Here is a 25,031-nt window from a genome sequence, read left to right as displayed (position 1 = left end):
CGGCAAATGGATTTTGGCGTTGTCAGAATTTGATCTGCGCTATGAATCGGCTAAGGCAGTTAAAGGGTAGATTATGGCCGATTTCGTGACTCAGCATTGCGGTATAGTGGGAGCTTTGGAAATCGTTCCTTGGACGCTCTTCTTTGATGGATCCACGTGTGACCAGGTGGCAGGAATCGACATAGTGCTAATTTCTCCTCGAGGAAAGAAGTATGAATTTTCCTTGCCGATTGTTGCCACATCGACAAATAATCAAGCGAGTACCAGGCTCTGATCAAGGGGTTGGAGTTATAGAAGGAGGTCCATGCCGATGCAATTGAAATCTTTGGCGATTCTATGCTTGTTATAAATCAGTTGGCTAGGATTTATGAATGCCGAAGTGAAGTTTTGATAGCCTATTATGAAAGGTGTGTACAACTGTTAAAGGAATTCAAGGATTTCTGATTAGAGCATATTCCTCGGTTGCATAATGAGGAAGCTAACCGATTGGCTCAGCATGCTTCGGGATATCAACCCATCTTGGGTGTATCATCGGAAATCAGTGTCGATGATTGGAGAAATGAAACTATTGATTATTTGAAAGATCCATCCAAGGAGGTTGAGAGATGTGTTAGGTTTCAAGCAACAAAGTATGTGCTCCTCAAGGAAGAGTTGTATTATCGGACAATAGATGGAGTTTTGCTCAGATGCTTGAGTAATGATGAGGCTAGAAGCTTGATGGGTGAAATCCATGAGGGAGTGTGTGGAGAACACCAGTTGGCTTTCAAGATGAAATGGATGATTCGAAGAAACGGATATTATTGGCCGACTATACTTGAAGATTGCTTTAAATACTTCATAGGATGCCAAGGATGTCAGAAGTTTGGCAATATTCAAAGGGCACCGCCTCATTATTAAACCTTGGCCGTTTTGGGGTTGGGCTATTGATCTCATTGGATAGATTTATCCACGATCAACCAAAGGGCATAAGTTCATATTAGTTGCTACTGATTATTTTACTAAATGGGTTGAAGCTATTCCTTTGAAGAAAGTGACATTGGCTAACATGATTGATTTTGTAAAAGAGCACATTGTTTACCGATTTGGTATTCCTCAAACAATCACCACCGATCAGGGTACTATGTTCACATCGGGAGAGTTTGATGAATTTGCAATCGGTATGTGGATTAAAGTATTGAATGCTTCTCCATGTTATGCTCAAGCCAATGGACAAGCCAAAGCATCTAACAAAGGGATCATGAAGCTTATCAAGCGAAAGATTGAAGAAAATCCTACACTACACCACAACACTTTTTTAGCATCAGACATCTGATGCTAAATGTTTTTTCATCTTTGGAGGATCTGACGCTAAAGACATTTAACAGATCATCTGACGCTAAATCTCCATTTACCGTGTTACCATCTGACGCTATAGTTATCTAGATTTAGCATTTTATTGTCTGACGCTAAAACATTGGAGAACGTGACATGATCTGACGCCAAAATAAATGGGCCCTGGTTACATTGGACTCGCGCGCAAATATTGGCGATAGCCCGCTAAAATTTTTGGGCTGGTTGTGGAAACCCTAGATCAAGCTTGGACCCAAGCCACACTCTTCTCTTCCCCAAATCCCAGCAACTGGGCCGCCACCTTCTTTCCTCTCCCTCCGTGGTCATTCTCCAAATTCCCCAAATCCCGCCGCCCCTAGTGCCCCACGCCGCACCCTCCCCTTGCTCGCCCCGCCCGCTCACTCACCGCGCGCCTCACACGACGGCGCACGCACGCCGGCCTGCTCCCTGAGCGCGCACGCCGCGAGGAGCACGCGAGCCATCGCTCCCTCCCTGCGTCGCGAGGAGATCTCGCCGCCCCGCTCCCTGTGTCGCGAGGAGAGCACGCGACGGCGCAGGCACGCCGCCCCGCTCCCTCACCGCACGCGACGGCGCAGGCACGCGACCCATCGCTCCCTGGCAACACGACGGACGCTTGGTGCCCTCCACCTGCTTTGCCTGGAGCGCTTGGAGAGAGGAAGCCCCGTGCGCCCCTAGGTCCTTGACAGCAACAGCCAGAGCTCCTACGTCCCTGCAGAATGGTATGTACAAATGCCATAGGTTTGAGTTTTTCTGATAAATAAGATTGTGGTGACACAAGTATTTAGTTAGCCTTGGATGATGCTGCTATATTTTCTAGTAGTTTATTTTGTTTTGATTTCCTGAAACTGTCCTTAGGCAGTCTAGCTTACTCTGCTAAAACTTGTAGGCCTGCTCAGTAAGTGGCCTACTGTTGGCACTGCTCTTTAGGCTGTAGTGGCTTTCTGTCTTTATTTTGATGTAACTCTTTCTCTGTAAATTAAAAACAGTGGTTTTGGTTCATCTATTATTTGCACAAAGGTACTACATTTGTTTGCACAATTAACATGTCCTCCATTGTCCTCTTTTCTAGTCAGATAGGATAGGCCTTGCATTCAAGATTGATCTAGATACATTGAATGTTTTTCTTAGGAATAATTTATGCCTTGTACATTGTGTCTAGAATAATTCTTTTAGAGGTCAAGCAGTATTCTAGGAAGACACTAGGCTTGTGTTTTTTCCTAACGAATCAAGTTAACCATAAGATGACTCGTGTAATGTGAGTGATAACACTGCTCTAGTTGTTCTAGTGGCTAGTGAAGAAGGCTAAGCATAAGCTTCTTTATTTTCTCTTTGTGATATCCCTCACCTTCCACGCTTTAAGTTCTAATGAGTGAGTCATTCATTTCAGGTTGCAACTGAAAAAAGCTTGCTGCCCCCTAGGCCTGTTGCAGCCCCATCAGCTAGGAACGTGGCTACTGCACCAACAAATGATGCAGCTCATTCAACTATAAACAAGACAACTACAACAACGATTAATGCCCCTTGACTTCATGATAACCTTGTAATCTTTGTGTCCTCTCCCTGCATTCTTTTGTGGTTTCATATACACGCCTTGTTCTAACACTCTTAGGGCGCATCACTTATTTCAGGTTGGAAAGGATTTGATATTATATGCTATATTGAGATCTGAGTTACATGTGGCTATGAGGACAGTCCTTTCAACTAATCCAAGCACCATTGTAGGAGGGCAGCCTCTTGGTAATGAATTTTGTGAAGTAGTAGTTAATGTTGTGATGAAAAAGGATGCTTTGCTGCCTTGGACTTACGGCGATATGCTGACTGTGGCTAGTGCTGACCGCATGAACATTGCATGGCCATTCAATAAAGTAATAAACTAGACTTGACATAATTTTCATTTCCTCTTAACCTGTGATGCATGACCAATGTTCTTAATTAATTCTATCTATGATAGATAAAGGAATGCAAGAATAGGGAAGGCAAGAATGCATCTAGCACACCTCAAGGGCACTACAGGTATGTCCCTTGACCACCTGTGAAACCTACTGACTAAATTCAACACCTAGTGACCATCCTCAAGTAATGATTTAACTTACTGTTGTACTACTATAAAAATATGTGAAGGTTTTAACCAGCCATGGAAGTTTCTGGTTAGATATTAATTATGTAGCAATAGCCCATTTTTTCTAGACCTTAGTCATCTTGTTTGTCACATGACAATGCTGCTATGTTTATAAAAAAACATGACAATGCTGCTAGGTAGAGGCCTTTGCACTCGACCGATCTGCTAGCAAGCAGAATCAGCTAGCAAGTAGGAGAGATATTCTTTTTAACAGATGATCGTACTCAGACTAGTAGTACACTACTATTGCACAACAACTTTACATTATTTCTCCACTTGCCTAATTACATGTTACATTTTTAGGAAATGCGGGGCACAGCAAGTGTTTGGCTTAAGTTCATGGAAAATGGTTCTCCACAACCTGATGGATGTGCTTTTGGTTTTTCATTCCTATTGTGTGCGCCAACCTTACTATTATATATCAAACACAAACTACTATATATTGCTTGCTGGTGTGCATTCATGTAATCTTTTGTTGGATAATGTAGTATGTAAGACAAGATTGTATGCTTGATGACTTTGTTGGATGTATTGTGATGTAACGTACAAGACAAGATTGTATGCTATAATATATATGTATCGACCTCCATGTCATGTGTGACCTTATATCTTTGTGTGTGATGGACACTGAGCTTGAATGTGGGTTTGATGTGCTGAATATTTCCAATTTTTATTTTTTTGATATTCAAATTGTGTCATTGAACAATCTGACGCTATATATATATTGATCATTGATCTAATGGTATATGTTTGGCGAAAGAGTGTCTGACGCTAAACATTGCTATGAGACTATCTGATGCTAATAATTGTCATAGCAACAGGCGATCTGACGCTATATGTTTTTAGCGTCAGCACTTACTGTGTCTGCTGAACTCTGACGCTATATGTTTTTAGCGTCAGACCGCATGCCGTTGTAGCGGCTTTCTGCGTCAGATCATCCAACGCCAAATCTGGTGTTGTGGTGTAGTGCTAGGAGATGGCACACATTGTTGAATGAAGCTTTGTGGTCATATCGGATGGCATGTCATGGATCGACCAAAGTTTTGCCCTATCAGTTGGTGTATGGACACAATGCGGTGCTACCATGGGAAATCAAGACTAGATCTAGGCGCGTGTCTTTTCAAAATTAGTTGGTTGCCAATGACTATGCTACTTTGATGAAAGACGAGTGGGACGATTTGGCGGAGGATTGGTTGAGGGCTTTGATAAGTATAGAAGAAAATAAAAAGAGAGTTGCTAAATGGTATGATAAAAAGGTGAAAGCTAAGGAGTTTGCTGATGGAGATTTGGTATGGAAATTGATTCTACCATGTGGTCTCCTAATTGGGAAGGTCCTTATCGGGTAAATCGGTCTGCTCTTGGTAACGCTTATATTTTAGAAACTCCTGAAGGAGATGAGTTTCCCAGAGCATTAAGTGGAAAATATTTAAAGAAGTATTACCCAAGTATTTGGGTTGATGCATAAAAATTAAAGTGCCGATAACATTCCTATCGGCTGGGAAAAATGTATCTGGGATCATGCATAATGTTTTAAAAGTGCCGATAACAGTCCTATCGGCTAGACCAGAATGAGCAAATGTTTCTAAGGGTAGAATGAAGCAAATTGCCGATGAAGAGCTCACAGATTTAGCAAGGCTTGAATAGTCGATATGGTGCACAGACGGATCTGGTTGGCCTCCTCTATCTCTCAGATATCTTCATCGATAGAACCCTCTATTGGTTTTAGCTACTTCTTCATCTGCAGTGCTTTACGAGCCTGGATGTTTCGTTCTTGCTGAAGAGTTTTGAGCATCTCAGGCAGCTGGCTTTCTTCTTGTTGAGCTTGGGTCAGGGCCTCTTCTACTTGTTTAAGCTCAGCCAACAAAGCTTCCGTTCTTGCCGATGGGTCGGAAATCTTCTCCTTCAGTTGATCTCCCGAGGATTGTAGAATGTCGATGCTCTTATTTTTCTCATCGGCAAGGCGCTTCACTTGCATTACTTCCTCAGTGAGTTGGGCATGAGCGGCTCTATCGGCAAGACGCTGGGTAGCTCTCTGGTATTGGAGGTGACGGCTCTCTAAGTGCGCAGCTTGGAATAGGACCTCTTGTGCATTGGCTGGGATCTGACCACGAAGGGTCTTAAACAGAGCTTTGGCTAGGTCAGAGTCATCAACCAACTAGGCGGTATCTTGATGCAGCAGAGCCAACAAATCTTCAGGCTTGGCTTTGATTTCTGCCGATGAGATCCCTATTGCTTGAGAGGAGCTCGCTTCATCACCCTTATCATCGGAAATATCGATGGCAAACGAGAATAAGCTATCTGGGGAGTCCTATTCCTAAAAGGAAATGCAAAATAAGTTATTTGATGATGAAATGTTAAAGATATAAAGGATGGAAATTAGATAACTTACTTGCTTCAAAGCAATTTCACGCCTCTGGCTCGGTGATGCCGTCGGCACTATAGGTTGATCGGCTGAAGTTGACGATGGGACAATATCAACTGAGCAATTACAAGGTTGATTTTGATTCGTAAAAATAAGAATCATCGGTAATAACATTATGATCAGTACTTTACCTTGAGGGGGGAGTTATTGTTTGTTCTTGGGGAACAACCGATGATACACTCAAATCAGTTGGATCGGCAGTCTGCTCAGATACATCGGCTGGCACTTCTTGTGGCTGAGGTGCTGATCGAGGAAGGGACGATATTTGCTGTGTCTGGATTTCTGGTCAAGAGGGGGATGATTCCACATGAATCGGCGACACTGGACAAGGAGGAGAAGATGGTGCTGTCCTCTGGCACTTTGGTTGCGATTTGGTGCTCTTGGGGCCTTTTCTATTGGCTTGGCTGGGCTGGGGGGCATCTCCACTTGTTTGGGCGCTTCTAGTCTTTGCCGAGTTGCCAGTTTGTTGTTACAACAAGTCAGATTTCATGAGTAAAAGTATGAAAGAATATTGATAAAATCTTGTTAAAAGCTAAAGGTTACCGATGAGGTTCCCATAGCAACCGATGTATCCTGAAAAAATGATATGAGTATGGGACAGAATCGGTATAAGTAAAGGAAATTAAGAGTCTACCTTGAAAGCCTGTGCCAGAGTGGCAGCAGCAACCGATGGGGAAGCCTTCGACCGCTTGGTGGTCATCTTTTTGAAGCGCACGTTCCGATGCGCCAGGGCTGCTAAACTCGGTGCGTTATGACCGATCAGAGAGATCGGACCTGATGGAAGGAGTTCGATCGGTCTTCCACTCCTGCTGACTGTCAGGGCTATATTGTCGACCTGTTAAACATGAAAACAAGTAAGTTGCCGATAGGAATAAAAGAGATAAAGGAGTTAAGAAATCGGTTGAAGACTTACAATGTTATCGGGAACCTTATAGTTGGGGTCGATCATGCCGCGATATGTCAGAGCCGATGTACTGAATAGGTGTTCCTTCCATTCTTCCCACCACTGGTTATACATCTGAGTGATGAAGAGGGCTGGAATCCATGCTGATAGATCAATGTCTGACGTATCGGCATTTGGCTAAAGCTGAGCTATTCTTATCCACTCAAGTCCGCTGGTTATAGTTTCCCTTGGCTTCACCACATCGACATAACAGAGTCTAATCGGTAGCTGCCCAAGAGCCAGTTGACGAGCCAGTGCCGATGGATTGTAAAACTCATAAGTGGGACTGGAGTTTTTTCCACTGCCAAAGGTGTTTATTGGGATGGCCCTTGGAGTGATGATTGCCATCATCAAATCAGTATCTTTGTTGAAAGCGTCATCAAAAGGGTGGAAGATCAGCAGGAATCTGGTTTCTAGATCTTCATAAGGCATCGATGCCCACTAGTCCTTGGGAGGACCCTCATACAGAGTCTGGAAGAATCGGCTGACCTGGTCTTCATTGCAGCCAGTGCTAAGTAGAATTATAGCTGCCTCACCGTAATTCAGGGGTGGACGACTCGCTGATTCTTCATTGACTAGTTCATAGTCTTCGGTGATATCTCTGGGGAATCGTTGCTCAAAAAGGTCGAACCGGAAACGTTTGTGCATGTGGACATTAAGCCACATGTTGATGAACCACCAAGGGCCTCCTAGGTTGCCGATGGGCTCACCCAACAGGAGCTTCTCAGCTACTTGGTGGAGGAGGTGATAGGCGGAGCTAAGCAAGTATCAGCCAAGAGGAAATTGGCCGCCATCGGCTAGTCTTTCCGCTGCCGATAAGTAGACAGAGGTAGGTCCTACCAATCGGCCATAGAATACGAACTTATCCAGCCACATGTTCAGCGGCATGTTCCCTCTGCCCGACTGGTCCTATCCTCTGGTACTTCTGAATGTACCCTGACCAACCACTGATGTTGCGGGTTTCTACTTTGCGCTCGGGTTTGCGATCGTATAAATGACTATCATCAGCAGATGATATATCTAAACCAGTGAGCATAAGTACATCGGCAAGAGTGGGTGAAGCAGGGCCATGGCCAAATAAGAAAGCAATAATGGTGTCTGACCAGAAGTATGAAACTGCTAACAGTAGTGATTCATTTCTTTCCATATCGGCAATGGATAGCGTAATACACTGGTCTAGCTTACGCTCACCCCATCAGACTTCATTTGAGTTGCTGATTCTCAGGAACCAATCTCTCCATCCCTTAGTAGAACTGGGCCAAGATCGGAAGGTATCTTTCCATAGATCTAAGGAGAAATTCTCAACTCTAATGGGGATTCTATTTGTCTCTGCGTTGATCAGATCGGTAGGATCTGGGTTACCCAATGGCCCGAGACATTGAAAGTGTGGTTGATCGGTGTGAATCACAATTTTATCAGCCAATTCCTAAAGGTTTGAAGATTGGAAGAACATGAAGAGAAAAAAAGAAATAAAGAATGTACTCAGTAAATAGATTTGTGGAAGTTTAAAGTACGGCAAGCAAAAGAAAAGACAGGAGGAAAACTGACCTCAGGGACGGTGAAGTTGACAGCCATTTCTTCCGGGGAGGAAGAAGATTAATGATTTGAACGACTGTTGGGGAAGATCCTTGCTGGAGTTCTTGGGGTTCTCCAACGATGCCGCCACCGGAGAGATAAGTTTGGAGGATGTAGAATGACAAGGTGAAGGAAGATTACCAAGGAACGAAGTATTTATAGGGTAAAGTGAGTAGGGGCAATTCTGACTTATCTCTTTGCCGTATCCGTGAAATCCGAGGGTGTTCAGGTGGATATGGTAACTGTTCACACGGTAATCAAGGGATTGTGCAAGTGATTTGACAGCAAGGGGTCATGATTTTGAACATATTTTACTGTGCGAGATCTTCTGGTCGGCTCATCAGCAGTTCTCTCTAACAGAAATGTTGCCAATGAACGAATATTTAGGAGATTCGGTTCGAGGGGTTGAGAGATTCAAGGTGCGTACTAGAGAACCAGGCTAAGGTTGTTCGGTTTTGGTAATTGATTACTGTTAGGTGGGAGTAATTGCGAAAAGGCATCATTACTGAAGAGAATTTTGGAGCATTAATGATTTTATACTCCGAAATTTTGGGGCATGTGTTGACACCGTTTTTGGACACATATCCGCGAATATGTATCTGGGAATTAATAAAATATAGATCGGCACGTGAAAAAGTGGTGACTGGTTATCAAGGAGGTTACCGATGGGAATTGTTGCCGATGGCTAAAGAGCAGAATATGGGGAAACCCAGAGATGGTGATTGATCTGTGCCGATGACTGATACTAGTGGTTAACGATGCCGATGGAAGGTGGTTTGCCGATTACCAATGACAACAGGGGGAGGTGTAGGAACTGCTGACAAGATGGTGGCGATGTGCCGATCGCTCGTGGTAGATAGATTTATGTTTTCCATAGCTGTTAGAGTTCGTTTTGTATACGGATTTCGTTCAATTTGGAATCAGAATCCTAGTCGTGTCTGGTTGTAATTCTTCTGGACAGAGTATAAATATAGACCCTCTAGCGATGTAATAAAGACACAATGAATCAAACACAAGTTTTTACATCTATTCCAGCATCTACTTTCGACGACTTCGTCAACTCGCATATTTTCTTTTTTACTTACGAGTTCTTAGGAATTCATCAAGTCAATCTCGACGAGTTCTCAAGTTCTGCGTGAATACCTCTTGGCCGTGACATCCGGGCGCATCGCTGTTCTCGGGACCAAAGTATTTGAGTTATCACCTTTGTCTATTGTAAGGTCAAATTGGCTGACACGCCTTAACGTTGAATCAGGTATTAGCCCTTTGTATTTGCAGATCTACTTTTGCACCAACAGTCTTGATGTCAGGGGGCAGCCACAGAAAAGCGCCCTGTGCCAGCCCATAACGAGAGGGAGATATGAGTCCATCAGGAGCCACCGCCTCGAAACAGGAAGACGGTGCCCATTCAGGAGCGCCTCGTCGACAATCGAGGACTGCGTGACGCTCGACATGACATTGACAAGCTTCGACGCTGTAAACATGGTGATGCTGAGGAGCGGGGTTACAGCACCCACCGTGGCAGATGTTACGACAGTGACGAAAACCGAATGGCTCTAGAGCCGCCGAGCCCTCGAGTCTACAGCAGGGCAATCCACAGCACGCCACCGCCAAGCCCATTCTGACCTTGTTGATGCAAAAGTGGATCTGCAAACAAAAAGGCTAATACCCAATTTGATGTTAAGGCGTGAGAGCCGATTTGACCTTACAATCGACAAAGGTGACAACTCGAATACTTTGGTCCCGATAACAGCGATACGCCTAGATGCCACGGCCAAGAGGTATTCACGCGGAACTTGAGAACTCGTCGAGGTTGACTCGATGAATTCCTAAGAACTCGTAAGTAAAAAGAAAATATACAAGTTGACGAAGTCGTCAAAAAAGTAGATGCTAGAATAGATGTAAAGACTTGTATTTGATTGATTGTGTTGTTCTCACAATTCTACGGGGTCTACATTTATACCCTATCCAAAAGAGTTACAATCAGACCCAACTAGGACTCGAATTCCAAATTGAACGAAATCCGTATGTAAAACAAACTCTAATAACTATGGAAAATATTAATTTATCCACCACAACTGATCGGCACACCATCACCACCCTATCGACAATTCCTGCGACTCCTTTTGTGATCATCGGCAAATCACCTTTCATAGCCATCGGCAACCACCAGTATCAGTCATCGGCATAGATCCATCACCACTCCTAGAATTGACCACATTCTATCGTTTCATCATTGGTATCAATCCTCATCGGCAGCTCTTCTGTCAACCAGTCACCACTTTTCGCCTGCAGATCTATACTTCATTAACTCCCAGATATGCGTCCAAAGATACGTGTCCAAAAACGGTGTCAACACATGCCCCCCAATTTCGGAGTATAAAATCATTAATGTTGCAAAATTCTTGTCAGTAACGATGCCTTTCCGCGATCACTCCCTTCTGTCTGTAATTAATTATCAAATCCAAACAACCTTCTGTCTGGTTCTCCAACATGTACCTCGAATATCTCAACTTCTCGAACCGAATCTCCTAAATATACGTTCATCGGCAACATTTTTGTTAGAATGGACTGCTGATGAACCGACTAGGAGATCCTTCATAGTAAAATATCTCGTAAAATCGTGACCACTCGCTGTCAAATCATTTGTACAATCCCTTGATTACCATGCCGACAGTTACCATATCTACCTAAACACCCTCGGATTTCACGGATACGGTAAAGAGTTAAGTCAGAATTACCCCTGCTCACTGTACCATATAAAAACTTCCTTCCTTGGCACTCTTCCTCCACTTTGTCATTCTAGACCTTCCAAACCTATCCTCCTGGCGGCAGCATCGTTGGAGATCTCAAGAACTCTGGTGAGGATCTTCCCCAATGATTCTTCGAGCCCTCGATCCCTTCCTCCCTTCAAGAAGAAATGGCCGTCAACTTCGTCGTCCCTGAGGTCAATTCCGCACCACCTTTCTTCTTTTTACCGTACTTTCGATTTTTTGCACGGTTATTTACTTGGTGTTTTCTCTCTTTCTTTTCTCTGTTTTTCCAACACTCAAACCTTTAGGAATTAGCCGAGAAAATTGTTATTCCCACTGATCAACCCCACTTTCAATGTCTCGGGCCGTTGGGTATCCGGACCCTATCGATCTGATCAATGCGGAAATGAACAGGATCCATTTTAGAAATGAGAACTTCTCTTTAGATCTGTGGAAAGACACCTTTCGATCCTAGCCCAGTTCTTCTAAGGGATGGAGAGATTGGTTCTTGAGAATCCGCAACTCAAATGAAGTCCAATGGGGTCAGCGTAAGCTAGACCAGTGCATCAGGCTATCCATTGCCGATATGGAAAGAAATGAATCACTGTTGATAGCAGCTTCATACTTCTGGTCAGACACCCTTAATGCTTTCTTGTTTGGCCATGGCCCTGCTTCACCCACTCTTGCCGATGTGCTCATGCTCACTGGCTTAGATATATAATCTGCCGATGATAGTCATTTATACGATCGTAAACCCGAGCGCAAAGTAGAAACTCATAACATCGGCGGCTGGTCAGGATACATCCAAAAATACCAGAGGACAGGACCTGTTGGGCAAAGGGAACACGCCACTTTCCTGAACATGTTGCTAGACAAGTTCGTCTTCTGTGGCCGATCAGTAGGACCAACCTCTGTTTACCTATCGGCAGCCGAAAGACTAGCCAATGGCGGCCGATTTCCTCTTGGGCGATATTTGCTCGGCTATGCCTATCACCCCTTCATCAAGTGACCGAGAAGCTTCTGTTAGGTCAACCCATCGGCAACCTAGGAGGCCCTTGGTGGTTCATCAACATGTGGCTTAACGTTCATATGTATAAATGTCTCCTGTTCGACCTCTTTGCACAACAATTCCCCAGAGATATCACCGAAGACCATGAACTGGCTGATGAAGAATCAGCAACTCGAACATCCCTGAACTATGGTGAGACTACTATAGTCCAACCTGGTACTGGTGGCAACGAAGACCAGATTAGCCTATTCTTCCAGACTCTATATGATGGTCTTCCCAAGGATCAGCGGGCATGGATGCCTTATGAAGATCCAGAGACCAGATTCCCACTCATCTTCCAACCTTTTGATGATGCCCTCAACGAGGATAATGACTTAATGATGGAAATTATCACTCCAAGAGCCATCCTAGTAAACACCTTTGGCAGCGGAAAAAACTCTAGTCGCACTTATGAATTTTACAATCCATCAGCATTGGCTCGCCAATTAGCTTTTGGTCAGCTACAGATCAGACTCTGTTATGCCAATGTGGTGAAGCCAAGGGAGACCATAACTAGTGGACTTGAGTGGATAAGGATAGCTCAACTTCAGCCAAATGCCGATACGTCAGACATCGATCTATCGGCATGGGTTCCAGCCCCTTTCATTACTCAGATGTATAAATAATGGTTGGAAGAGTGGAAGGAACACTTGTTCGACACATCGGCTATGGTATACCGTGGCATGATCGACCCCAACTACAAGGTTCCCGGTAATGTTGTAAGTCTGTGACCGATATCTCAGTTCCTTTGTAACTTCTGACCCTATCGGTGGCTTACTCTTTTTTTGGTTTTAACAGGTCAACAACCGAGCCCCGACAATCAGCAGAAGTGGAAGACCGATCGAACTCCTTCCATCAGGTCCAATCTCTCCCATCGGTCATAACGCTCCAAGCTTAGCAGCCCTGGCGCATCGCAACGTGCGCTTCAAGAAGACGACCACAAAACGGTCAAAGACATCCCCATCGATAGCTGCTGCCACTTTGGCACAGGCTTTCAAGGTAAACTCCTAATTTCCTTTGTTTATACCGATTTTGTCCCAGACTCATATAATCTTTTCAGGGTACATCTACTGCCATGGGAACTTCATCGGTAATTTTTATGTTTTTCAACAAGATTTCATTAATATTATTTTATGTCTCTATTTATGACATCTTTGACTGTTATAAAAGCAAACTAGCAAATCGGTGAAGATCAAAAGCGCCCAAACAAGTACCGATGCCCCCCAGCCTAGCCAAGCCAAGAGAAAAGGTCCCAAGAGCACTAAGTCGCAACCAAAGCGCCAGAGGACAGCAACATCTTCTCCTCGTCGTCCAGTGTCGCCGATTCATGTGGAATCGTCCCCCTCTTCACCAGAAATCCAGACACAGCAAGTACCGTCCCCTCCTCGACCAGCACCTCAGCCACAAGAAGCACCAGCCGATCTGTCTGAGCAGACTGCCGATCCAGCTGACTTGAGTATATCATCGGTTGTTCCTCCAGAACAAACAAGCACTGCACCCCCTCAAGGTAAAGTACTGATTATAACGTTAATACCGATGACTTCTATTTCTGCAAATCATAATTACCCTTGTAATTTCTCAGTTGATATTATCCCATCGGCAACTTTAGCTGATCAGCCTACAGTGCCGACTGCATCTTCAAGTCAGAGGCGCGAAATTGCCCAGAAGCAAGTAAGTTATCTGATTTATATTCTTTATATCACTAATATTTGACAATCAAATAACTTATTCTTATTCTCTTTCAAGAACAAGACTCCCCAGACAGCTTATTCTCCTTCGCCATCAATATTTCCGATGATGAGGGCGAAGAAGCAAGCTCCTCTCAAGCAGTAGGGATCTCATCGGCAGAAATCAAAGCCAAGCTGGAAGACCTGTTGACTCTACTGCATCAAGATACTGCCCAGTTGGTTGATGATTTTGACCCAGCCAAAGCTTTGTTTAAGACCCTTCGCGGGCAAATTCCAGCCGATGCCGAAGAGATTCTTTTCCAAGCTGCCCATCTAGAAAGCCGTCAGCTCCAATACTAGAAAGCTACCCAGCATCTTGCCGATAGAGCTGCTTATGCCCAACTCAAAGAGGAAGTAATGCAAGTAAAGCGCCTTGCCGATGAGAAACATAAGAGCATCGGCATTCAGCAGTCCTCAGGGGATACACTGAAACAAAAGATTTCTGATCTATGGACAAGATGGGAAGCTCTGCTAGCTGAGCTCAAATAAGTAGAAGAGGCTCTGACCCAAGCTCAGCAAGAAGAAAGCCAGCTACCTGAGATGCTCAAGACTCTTCAGCAAGAACGAAACATCCAGGCTCATAAGGCACTGTAGATGAAAAAGAAGTTGAAACTAGTAGAGGGTTCTGCCGATCAGGATATCCGGGAGATAGAAGAGGCCAACCGAATTCGACTGCGCGCCATATCCACTATCCAAGGTTTGCTGAACCTATGAACTATTCATCGGCAACCCCTGCCCTTAGAAACTTTTACCATTCTGGTCTAGCCGATAGGACTGCTATCGACACTTTAAAACAACATACATGATCTTAGATACATTTCATCCACCCGATAGGAGTGTTATCGGCATTTGAACTTTTATGCATCGATCTAGATGCTCGGGTAATACTTCTTTAGATATTTTCCATTTAATGCTCTAGAAAAATCAACTCCCTCGAGAGTTTATAAAATATAAGCATTGCCAGGAGCAGACCAATTTATCCGATAAGGACCTTCCCAATTAGGAGACTGTTGACGATCCTTAAGTATCAAATTTAATTATCAAATAAACAAAGAAAAGGGTCCAAATGAAATCAACATCTAGACTTAGGGTTTTATCTGACAGAATTCCATGAGTTTTGGTGTTTGTCTATTTCTGCAGGGGGGTTATCAGGGAATACGGAAGAAAGGCCCATACGTCGGGATTACATAGAGATATCAACATGCCGCGCAATTATCTTACATCTAGAATACTCCAGAAGCCACGGGAAGGAAGCGGAGGCCGAACGGGGCCAGGCACTTGATGCAAGCAGGAATCCAATAAATAACTTGAATGTAAATAAAAGTAATTAAAGAACTCAGGATTATGAATTGAAGAACCTGGAGAACAATGAAGAACGAACCAGTTGCTGCAAAAGTACAATGTTGAGGAAGATCCGACAGATCCGGCTCCTCCTCCGCTCTCCTCTTCTCTCTCCCTATTTTCTATATTACAACTAGAACTAACTAGAACTAGAACTAGAGGAACTAGAACTAGAACTAGAACTAGATGAACTAGAACTAGATCTAGACGAACTAGAGGTAGAACTAGAAGAACTAGAGGGATCCTCTCTACTTGGATGAAGAATTGAAACCCTAACTTTGATTCTGTAGAAGAGGTATGCCTCCAGGGTCTGGTGGGGGTTTGCTTATATAGTCTAGGAAGAGTAGGCCCCAAGAAATCTAGGAAGAGTAGCTCCCAAGAAATCTTGGAAGAGTAGCTCCCAAGGAATTTCCACGTTATTCTCCACCATCCGATCAAACCGACCTTAATCGCGTGATTTTCCTTGATCCTTAGAGTCGGTGGAGCATGATCCGCGAAGTTGACCCTGATTGGGTACTGTAGCAGGGCGGGCGCCCAGGAGAGTAGGGCGGGCGCCCTGCCTCCGAGCCCGATCGCCTTCCCGTTCGTTCCCGTGGCTTCTGGAGTCTTCTAGATGGTAGAAAATTGCGCGGCACGTTAATATCTCTATGTAATCCCGACATGTGGGCCTTTCTTCCATATTTCCTGATAACCCCCTGCAGAAATAGATAAACACCAAAACTCGTGGAATTCTGTCAAATAAAACCCTAAGTCTAGGTGTTGGTTGCATTTGGATCCTTTTCTATGATTAGTTGATGGTTAAATGTGAGCATTAAGGACCGTCAACAAGCTCCCCCAAGCTTAACCTTTGCTCGTCCCTGAGCAAAGCTAAAATCAGCAAGAAAACAGGGGTTACTTTTATGCCTCTTACTATAGGGTTTTTAAGTTATCACTAAGGTCTTAAGTGATTGAAAAACAGAACGATCAAGTCAAGCACTATGTCTCAAGTTCTTCTGTCTTACCTTTGTTCTGGAGTTTTTTATAAGTCTGCAAAATAAAACTGAGGCATTCGCCTTCTTCTCAAAAGATATATAAGTAGAGCTTTAAAAGTTTTAGCATACTTACTTTGCATTTTGCTATGTCAACGCTCGGAGTAAGGGAGAGGATTGTCATACTCCTAGATCAAGACTTTTGACCTTTTTGAGAAGTTTGTCATCTCTTACTGGTATATTGCTTATTAGAGGGACCATGGGCTATCATTTTTTTCTTTTTTTCAGTCTCTTCTTTTTTTCAAGTGGGCAGCAAGTACCCCTAATTCTACTGTCGGACACATATCCATTTTTTCCACTCAGGTGGGTATCTTTGTACCCCTAATTCTACTTCGGACACTTGTCCATTTTTACCTCTCGTCTCACTCTCTTTTTTTTCGAATCAAATTTTTGCATAGTCCCATGCCTCTAACGCAATAATACTTCGGAAGAGTGAATCTTTTATATTTTTAAAACAAAAAGATCTTGATCTTGGGAGCATGATAATTCTCTCAACCAAAACTACGAATTAACAATGGCTTGAACAAAGCAAGCGCCCACAGTTTTAATATTTATATCTTATAAGACTCTAGGTATTATGATCTCATATATTTTTTTATGAACTAAAAGATAAAATCTCCAGAACTATAGCAAAACATGGAACAAGTTAAATAATAGCTCAGACCTTCTCATATCATGTTTGTCAATTACCTAGACTTGGATCAAACTTTCTTTTTATTTTATTTAAAACATAGGATTACACGAAACTATTATATATTACTCAAAAGAAAAAACTTTGTTTGGTTTCATGGTTATGCATTTTTTTTAAAATTTATTTCCAAATACTAGTAAATAAAACCAATAAAGGGAAGTAATACTTATCTAGATACACGTGGGGTGCCTCCCCCAAGCTGGATGTTGACATAGTCATTCACTCTGGTGGCCTGCATGTTCGGTCTCACTCTTCTTAAGCCTCAAAATCTTGCACAACCCAAATAGACAACAAAACTTGTGGAACATGTTAAGGGTTAGGTAATTGCCTAGAGCTTATGAGAGCTTAATGTGAGAATTCTATGAACTCAATCACATCAAGTTCCTCTACAAGGTTGTTTTGTGGCTCGAGATAGATTTTCAAGCGTTGACCATTTACCTTAAAAGTGTTACCTATGTCATCTTGGATGGTAATGGCTCCATGAGTTGAAGTGTCAATAACCTTGTATGGTCCATCCCACTTACTTCGTAGCTTACCATGCCCAAAGAGCTTAACTCTTGAATTGAATAGTAGAACCTTATCTCCAGGCTTAAACTCCTTGTGCTTGATTCTCTTATCATGCCATCGTTTTGTTCTCTCTTTATAAATCCTTCAATTGTGGTAGGCTTTCTCTCTCCATTCTTCTAGCTCAGATAGTTGCATCAGACGATTCTCACTAGCGAGGTGGAGATCCATGTTCCATTTCTTGAGTGCCCAATGAGCCTTAAACTCTACTTCCACAGGCAAGTGACAAGTTTTTCCATATACAAGTTGATAAGGTGACATGCCTATGGGTGTTTTGAATGCAGTTCTATATGCCCAAAGTGCATCAGGAAGTTTGTCCTTCCACCCCTTACCCATCTCATCTACGGTCTTTTGTAAAATATTTTTGATTTGTTTGTTAGATGTTTCGGCTTGACCGCTGGTCTGAGGATGGTATGGTGTTGTGACGTTGTGTCAAACTCCATGATCGGCTAGTTACTTCCGGAAGATTTTATCGATGAAGTGGGAACCTCCATCGCTTATAACTATCCGGGGTATACCAAAGCGAGGAAAGATTACTTCATGGAACATTCTCTTGGCATGTTTTGAATCAGCTGATTGACAAGGTAGGGCTTCCACCCATTTGGATACGTAGTCCACAGCTACTAAGATATATTTGCAATTCCCAGACATAGGGAATGGCCCCATGAAATCAATGCCCCAAACATCGAAAAGTTCTACTTGAAGATTATTTGTGAGAGGCATTTCATTTCGTGAGTTAATATTCCCATGTTTTTGACACCGGTGGCATCTCCTGACAAAGTCCTTTGTATTTTCATACATTGTTGGCCAGAAAAAACCACTTTGCCAAATTTTAGCATGTGTCCGAAATGCTCCATAGTGTCCTCCATATGGCGAGGCATGGCATCTTTCCATAGAGTCCATCAGCGCAGACTCGGAAAAGATATGGCTCATCCCAAAGGTGGAAACGACTATCGTGAAGCAACTTCCTTTTGTTTGCACTAGGTGGGACATAGCCTTTTACTATAAAGTTTACGATGTCTGCGTACCATGGATCTGCATGTGTTATCTTAAGTAGGATGTCATCCCTTAGGTAGTCATTTATGGGAAGCTCATCATGTGTTTCCTTATATTGAAGCCTAGACAAGTGGTCGGCTACAGAATTCTCAACTCCCTTCCTATCTTGGATTTCTATGTCAAAGTCTTGGAGTAGAAGAATCCATCAAATTAGACGAGGCTTAGCATCTTTCTTAGTGAGGAGGTACTTGAGAGCAGCATGGTCTGAATAGATGATTATCTTTGCCCCCACTAAGTAAGATCTAAACTTGTCTATAGCAAAGACAATAGCTAAAAGCTCTTTTTTAGTTGTAGTGTAATTGAGCTGTGGTCCAGACAAGGTTTTGCTAGCGTAGGATATGGCATAATGCTTTCTATCCTTGGTTTGTCCTAAAATGGCACCAACCGCAAAATCGCTAGCATCACACATGATCTCAAAAGGAAGATTCCAATCAGGTGGTTGGATAATCGGGGCTAAGATGAGTGCTTTCTTAAGAGTTTGAAAAGATTCATGACACTCATCACTAAAGATGAAAGGTGTGTCCTTAGCTAGGAGATTAGTTAGGGGTCTAGCCATTTGAGAGAAATTCTTGATAAAGCGTCTATAGAACCCTGTATGTCCCAAAAAGCTACGGATTCCTTTCACATTCGTGGAAGGTGGAAGTTTTTCAATAACTTCAATCTTTGCTTTGTCCACCTCTATACCACGTTCGGACACTTTATGTCCTAGCACTATTCCTTCCTGAACCATAAAATGGCATTTCTCCCAGTTCAGGATTAAGTGTTTTTCTTCACATCTCTGCAAGACTCTGTCTAAATTTTCCAAACAATGATCGAAGGTTTTGCCATAGACGGTAAAATCATCCATGAAAACCTCCATGATCTTCTCAATCATGTCCGAGAAAATAGACATCATGCACCGTTGGAAAGAAGCCGGAGCATTGCACAATCCGAACGACATTCGTCGGTATGCATAAGTTCCATATGGGCATGTAAAGGTAGTCTTTTCTTGGTCATCTGGGTGGATTGAGATTTGGTGATATCCAGAATAACCATCAAGGAAACAGAAGAAAGAGTGGTTTGCCAGCCGTTCCAACGTTTCATCAATGAAGGGTAACGGAAAGTGATCTTTCTTTGTAGGCTTATTGAGTTTTCGATAGTCAATACACATACGCCACCCAGTGACAATTCGTTGACGGATGAGTTCATTTTTCTCATTCCTAACAACCGTCATTCCTCCTTTCTTTGGCACTACTTGGACAGGGCTAACCCACTCACTATGTGGCACATGATAAATAATCCCAGCACGATAGAGTTTGAGGACCTCTTTCTTAAAAACCTCTCGCATAGCATTGTTAAGTCTCCGTTGTGTTTCCCTTGAAGGTGTAAAATTAGGATCAATAGGGATACGATGAGTGCAGAGAATGGGACTAATGCCCGTGAGATCCTCGAGAGAGTAGCCAAATGCTGATCTATGCCTTTCAAGAACAGTGACAAGTTGTTGTGTTTCATAATCGGAAATCTTGTCACTAATAATTACTGGAGTTTTTGGGTTGTTGTGCAAAAAGACATATCTAAGGCCAGAAGGAAGAGGTTTTAACTCTATCGAAGGAGGTGAAGGTTGTTCATTTTTATCTAGCTCAACGGGTTCTACCCACTCTTCTTCTTCTTGAACAAAGTGTTCATGATTAAAGATTGGTTGGGTCATCTCCTCTTGAGTCACCATTAAGATCTCCTCAATAGGATCTGGGTCAAGTTTGGGTTCCACTATCGTGTTAATTGATCTAACAAGAGGAACAACAATAGTGGAATTCCCAACCTTGAAGTCTAAATGACCTCGTTGTGGTTGTTCCTGTAGAAGTTTCATGATTGGTCTGCCAATCATGAGAGGAATCTCCGGTATGTCAAAAATGTGAAAATCTAGACATTCCAGAGTCCTTGATTCTAACAGGAACTGCTATTAATACCCCATGGCTTTCTAGAATTAATCTAGATGGACTTTGTAAAAGTTTTTTAGATGGGGTTATGGACTCATTGGGATAAAGAGTGCCAGCTAACTCCTTGGAAATAACATTTATCCCAACATATGGATTGTAGTGGACCTTCCTAGGGGACCCTCTAATTTGGCACAGAAGAATGGTTGAAGGAGTGATGATTCGAGCTACCTCAAGAGACAGCTCTGCTTCTGTTAGCCATTCATAACTCAAAATAGCCGAAAGGCTTTTGATGTGTTCTATATCTACAGATTCTACTCTTAGAATGGATTGAGTGGTCCCTGCTAGAGGACGTGTTTGGATAGGAAAATTCGAGGTGTTTCCATAATCTTCAAAAAGATCTTCCTCGAATTCAAAGGGATGTTCTAAAGGTGGTGGTTCATCATCCCTTAGTTGGTTTTGCATTCCCTTATCAGGAGGTTTCTCTACAACCAAATTAATAGGTGGGTCAGGTGGAATTCCTAACTCAGTTGCAAGTTCCTCATCTTTTGGTTTAGGTTCAGGCTCGACTTCTTCTTCTTCTTCTTCAGGAAACTCATCATAAATACCCGTGTAAGGGGTATTTTCAAGGATTCTTTCTAGGATGGCTGTCCCCTCATCTGTGAGTTTGTGTGTGAATGATCCTCCTAAAGCAATGTCGAGGTGAAGAGCAGCTTCCTTGTTTACACCACGATAAAAGTGGTAGTACAATACATTGTCAGGTAGGGCAAGGTTTGGACCGGAATTGGTAAGGCTTGTGAACCTATCCCAAGCTGCTCCTAAAGTTTCCTTCTCTCTTTGTTTGAATGTAAGAATTTCGATTCTAAGGTCAGCGATTCGAAAAAGTGGGAAGAAAGCGAGACAAAAGTTGTCCCGAAGTTCATCCCAATTTCCATTAACGCATCCTATAGAATGAGCATACCACTTTTTTGCTCTTCCCAAAGGGAGAATGGAAATAGTTTCCATTTAAGGGTTTCTTGTGTCATGCCGGAAATAGATCGGCAAGAGCACAACTGCTCAAATTCTCTAAGGTGAGTGTATGGATCTTCATCTACTTCCCAGAGAAGGGTTGGTCCTGAATCATGGCTATTAGATCAGGGCCGAGGTCGTAGCCATCTGTAAGAATTGGATGTGATGATGGTGGTGGCTCTAATAACTCGCCCTTTGGAGCAAAGAATTTATAGATAGGAGTGAAATCCATGTGGTAAGGTGAAAATGGTAAGGTGAGTGTGGTAAAAAAAGAAAAGAAAAAGGATACACAAACGACTTGGTTTGAAACTAGCACAGCTACCGTTCCCCGGCAACAGCGCGAGAAAGCTTGTTGGGTATTTTAAACGCAAACAGAAAAAATCCGCAAGCACACGGATACCGATGTAGCTTTCACCCGGGAGTATTCCAGAGTATCGATTTTCCACAGGGAACGTGACTGTACTAATTAAGAATCAATATTGCCCAAGGATAACTATATAATTATTTTTGGTGGAAAGAGAGGAAGTTTTATGAGAGTTCTCTAGTTGATCTAAGAATCAAGAATTACTTCAATATTATCTATTTCGGGACATCAGAGCACTAACCATAGAAAGAGATGAGAAGGGGGCTAGGAAGGTCTGACTACGGTCCTACAAACACCGATACGAATGAGGTGGAATACGTCGACCGTTAGGGCTGTCACTACCCTAAGGCTACCACAACAATCCGCAGGATTGGGTGCAATTCCAGGTAATTGCAAGAATAAATGCCACGTCTAATCTATTAATTACTACTCTAATGTTGCAAAGATTAGAGCACTTGATGCAAGCAGGAATCCAATAAATAACTTGAATGTAAATAAAAGTAATTAAAGAACTCAGGATTATGAATTGAAGAACCTGGAGAACGATAAAGAACGAACCAGTTGCTACAAAAGTACAATGTTGAGGAAGATCCGACAGATCCGGCTCCTCCTCCGCTCTCCTCTTCTCTCCCTATTTTCTAGATTACAACTAGAACTAACTAGAACTAGAACTAGAGGAACTAGAACTAGAACTAGATCTAGATGAACTAGAGGTAGAACTAGAAGAACTAGAGGGATCCTCTCTACTTGGATGAAGAATTGAAACCCTAACTTTGATTCTGTAGAAGAGGTATGCCTCCAGGGGCTGGTGGGGGTCTGCTTATATAGTCCAGGAAGAGTAGCCCCCAAGAAATCTAGGAAGAGTAGCTCCCAAGAAATCTAGGAAGAGTAGCTCCCAAGGAATTTCCACGTTATTCTCCACCATCCGATCAAACCGACCTTAATCGCGTGATTTTCCTTGATCCTTAGAGTCGGTGGAGCACGATCCGCGAAGTTGACCCTGATTGGGTACTGTAGCAGGGCGGGCGCCCAAGAGAGTAGGGCGGGCGCCCTGCCTCCGAGCCCGATCGCCTTCCCGTTCGTTCCCGTGGCTTCTGGAGTCTTCTAGATGGTAGAAAATTGCGCGGCACGTTAATATCTCTATGTAATCCCGACATGTGGGCCTTTCTTCCATATTTCCTAATAACCCCCTACAGAAATAGATAAACACCAAAACTCGTGGAATTCTGTCAGATAAAACCCTAAGTCTAGGTGTTGGTTGCATTTGGATCCTTTTCTATGATTAGTTGATGGTTAAATGTGAGCATTAAGGACCGTCAACAAGGGACTATAAAACCAGACCCCCAGGCCCCTGGAGGAGAGACCCTCTCAACCCTAATTCATTATTCTCAAGGGATAAGAAGCCCTTGATCAAGATTAGAGCCACCACATCAATTAGACATCTAGATTAGCATAGCTACATAGGATTAGAACTTGAAGGAGTCAATCTTCGATTGGTTTCCGGATCTGTCAAGAGGATTCTTGGTAATTCTCTAATTGTGCTTCTAATTGTTCTTCTAATCATCTTTGTTCTTCAATATTATGAATATGACTTTGTTCTACTTCAATATATTGCTTATGGCTTTGCTCTACTTGTTTATATTCAAGATTATATTGTTCTTAGTTTATCATAGTTATGTACTTGGCTTAGTTAGATTGGATCTATATACATGTTTAGGATCGTATAGAATTTATCCATCGGATCCATGGGTAAATGATAGATATTGTGTAGGCGTGGTGATTATAACGTATTTATCTGCGATTGTACCCAATATGCCAGATCATGGGGTAGTTCGTGATAGTGACAGCTTCATTGATTCTTATATAGTCCCCCTCTCGTGTATTGGGCTGGCAGAGCAACATTATTACAGGGGAGTGATTGCTACGTTTCTCATTTGCCTTGCTAATATCACTATGCATGGGCGTAGTCTTGTCTCACAACGATTGCTAAGTATACTTGCACTATCTATGATAATGCTGGACTATATAGTTGAGAATAACTTAGGAAATATTCTTGTAGTTCGTTCTAATTCTATGCTAATGACTTTCTAGAGTATCTAATTGAGGTGCTTATCATATTTATTATGTGGCTAAGTTATGATGATCAGATTAATTATCTTTGTCACTATTCATTACTTCATATATCTTTTATGTGACACTTATCCCTGTATGAAAGAGTTAGATACAATGTTCTCAATTATACATGCAATGATAGATACTCAATCTCATATTCTATTCTGTAATCAATATTGATGATTGCTAATCCCTTCCCAGTGGTAAAAATATAAATAACGATACCTGGAATACTTCCTGGTTAAAATGCTATATCGGTATTAATCTATGCGCTTGCAGATCTCATTCATTATTTATTTAGAAGAGCAATTGCAATTTTCAATACCGCGTCTCTCATGTCATGCTGGGGACGACAACTTGGCTTAAGTGGTATGAGGGATAGGTTTGGCATTTTTGGCACCGTTACTAGAATTAGAAAACTAAGTCTACTTTTGGTAATGATGTTAAGAATACCCAACAAGCATTTTTGGCGCCGTTGCCGGGGAAGGTTGATTACTAATCAGGAATGGATATAGAATTTTGAGTTATCATTCGCATCACTAATATGATTGAGCTTATCTATTCTCTCATACAGTTTTACCCTGATATTTTTCTATTTTTATCTTATGCAGGGGAATGTATGAATAGAAGACATCTTCCAGGAAATTTTGTTGACAATCCCGAAGCCTTATTCAGAAAAACTAGAGCCAAGCTCAAGAGAGATCATCAACACTTCAGCAAGAAGCTTCATCCAATCAAGAAGATCACCGGAACTTGTCTTCAGAATTCGAAGCCATGGCGACCAAATCGATCCGCGAGTTCTCAGCTTCCACTACGGACAACATCTGCACTGGACCTGCTGCAGAGATCGACGGCAACTTTGAGCTCAAGAGTGGACTTATCAACATGGTGCAATCCAACCAGTTATGTGGGAAGGCACACGAAGATGCTAGTGCTCATCTCCAACACTTCCTAGAGATTTGCAGCACATTTACCATATCAGGAGTCCCCAGAGATGCTATACTACTTCTCCTCTTC

General features: G+C 42.7%; 1 long non-coding RNA gene across 1 annotated transcript; it reads left to right on the top strand.

Annotated features, from left to right (window-relative positions):
- Positions 1,626-4,075, top strand: LOC110435728. Its single transcript, XR_002453585.1, has 5 exons — positions 1,626-2,069; positions 2,738-2,890; positions 2,979-3,215; positions 3,302-3,363; positions 3,773-4,075. It is a non-coding gene; the product is annotated as an uncharacterized LOC110435728 (long non-coding RNA).

Source organism: Sorghum bicolor, chromosome 5, assembly GCF_000003195.3.
Source record: "Sorghum bicolor cultivar BTx623 chromosome 5, Sorghum_bicolor_NCBIv3, whole genome shotgun sequence".
Taxonomy (NCBI): domain Eukaryota; kingdom Viridiplantae; phylum Streptophyta; class Magnoliopsida; order Poales; family Poaceae; genus Sorghum; species Sorghum bicolor.
The sequence above is the reverse complement of the archived record's forward strand: the minus strand, read 5'-3'. Positions and strand labels throughout refer to the sequence as shown.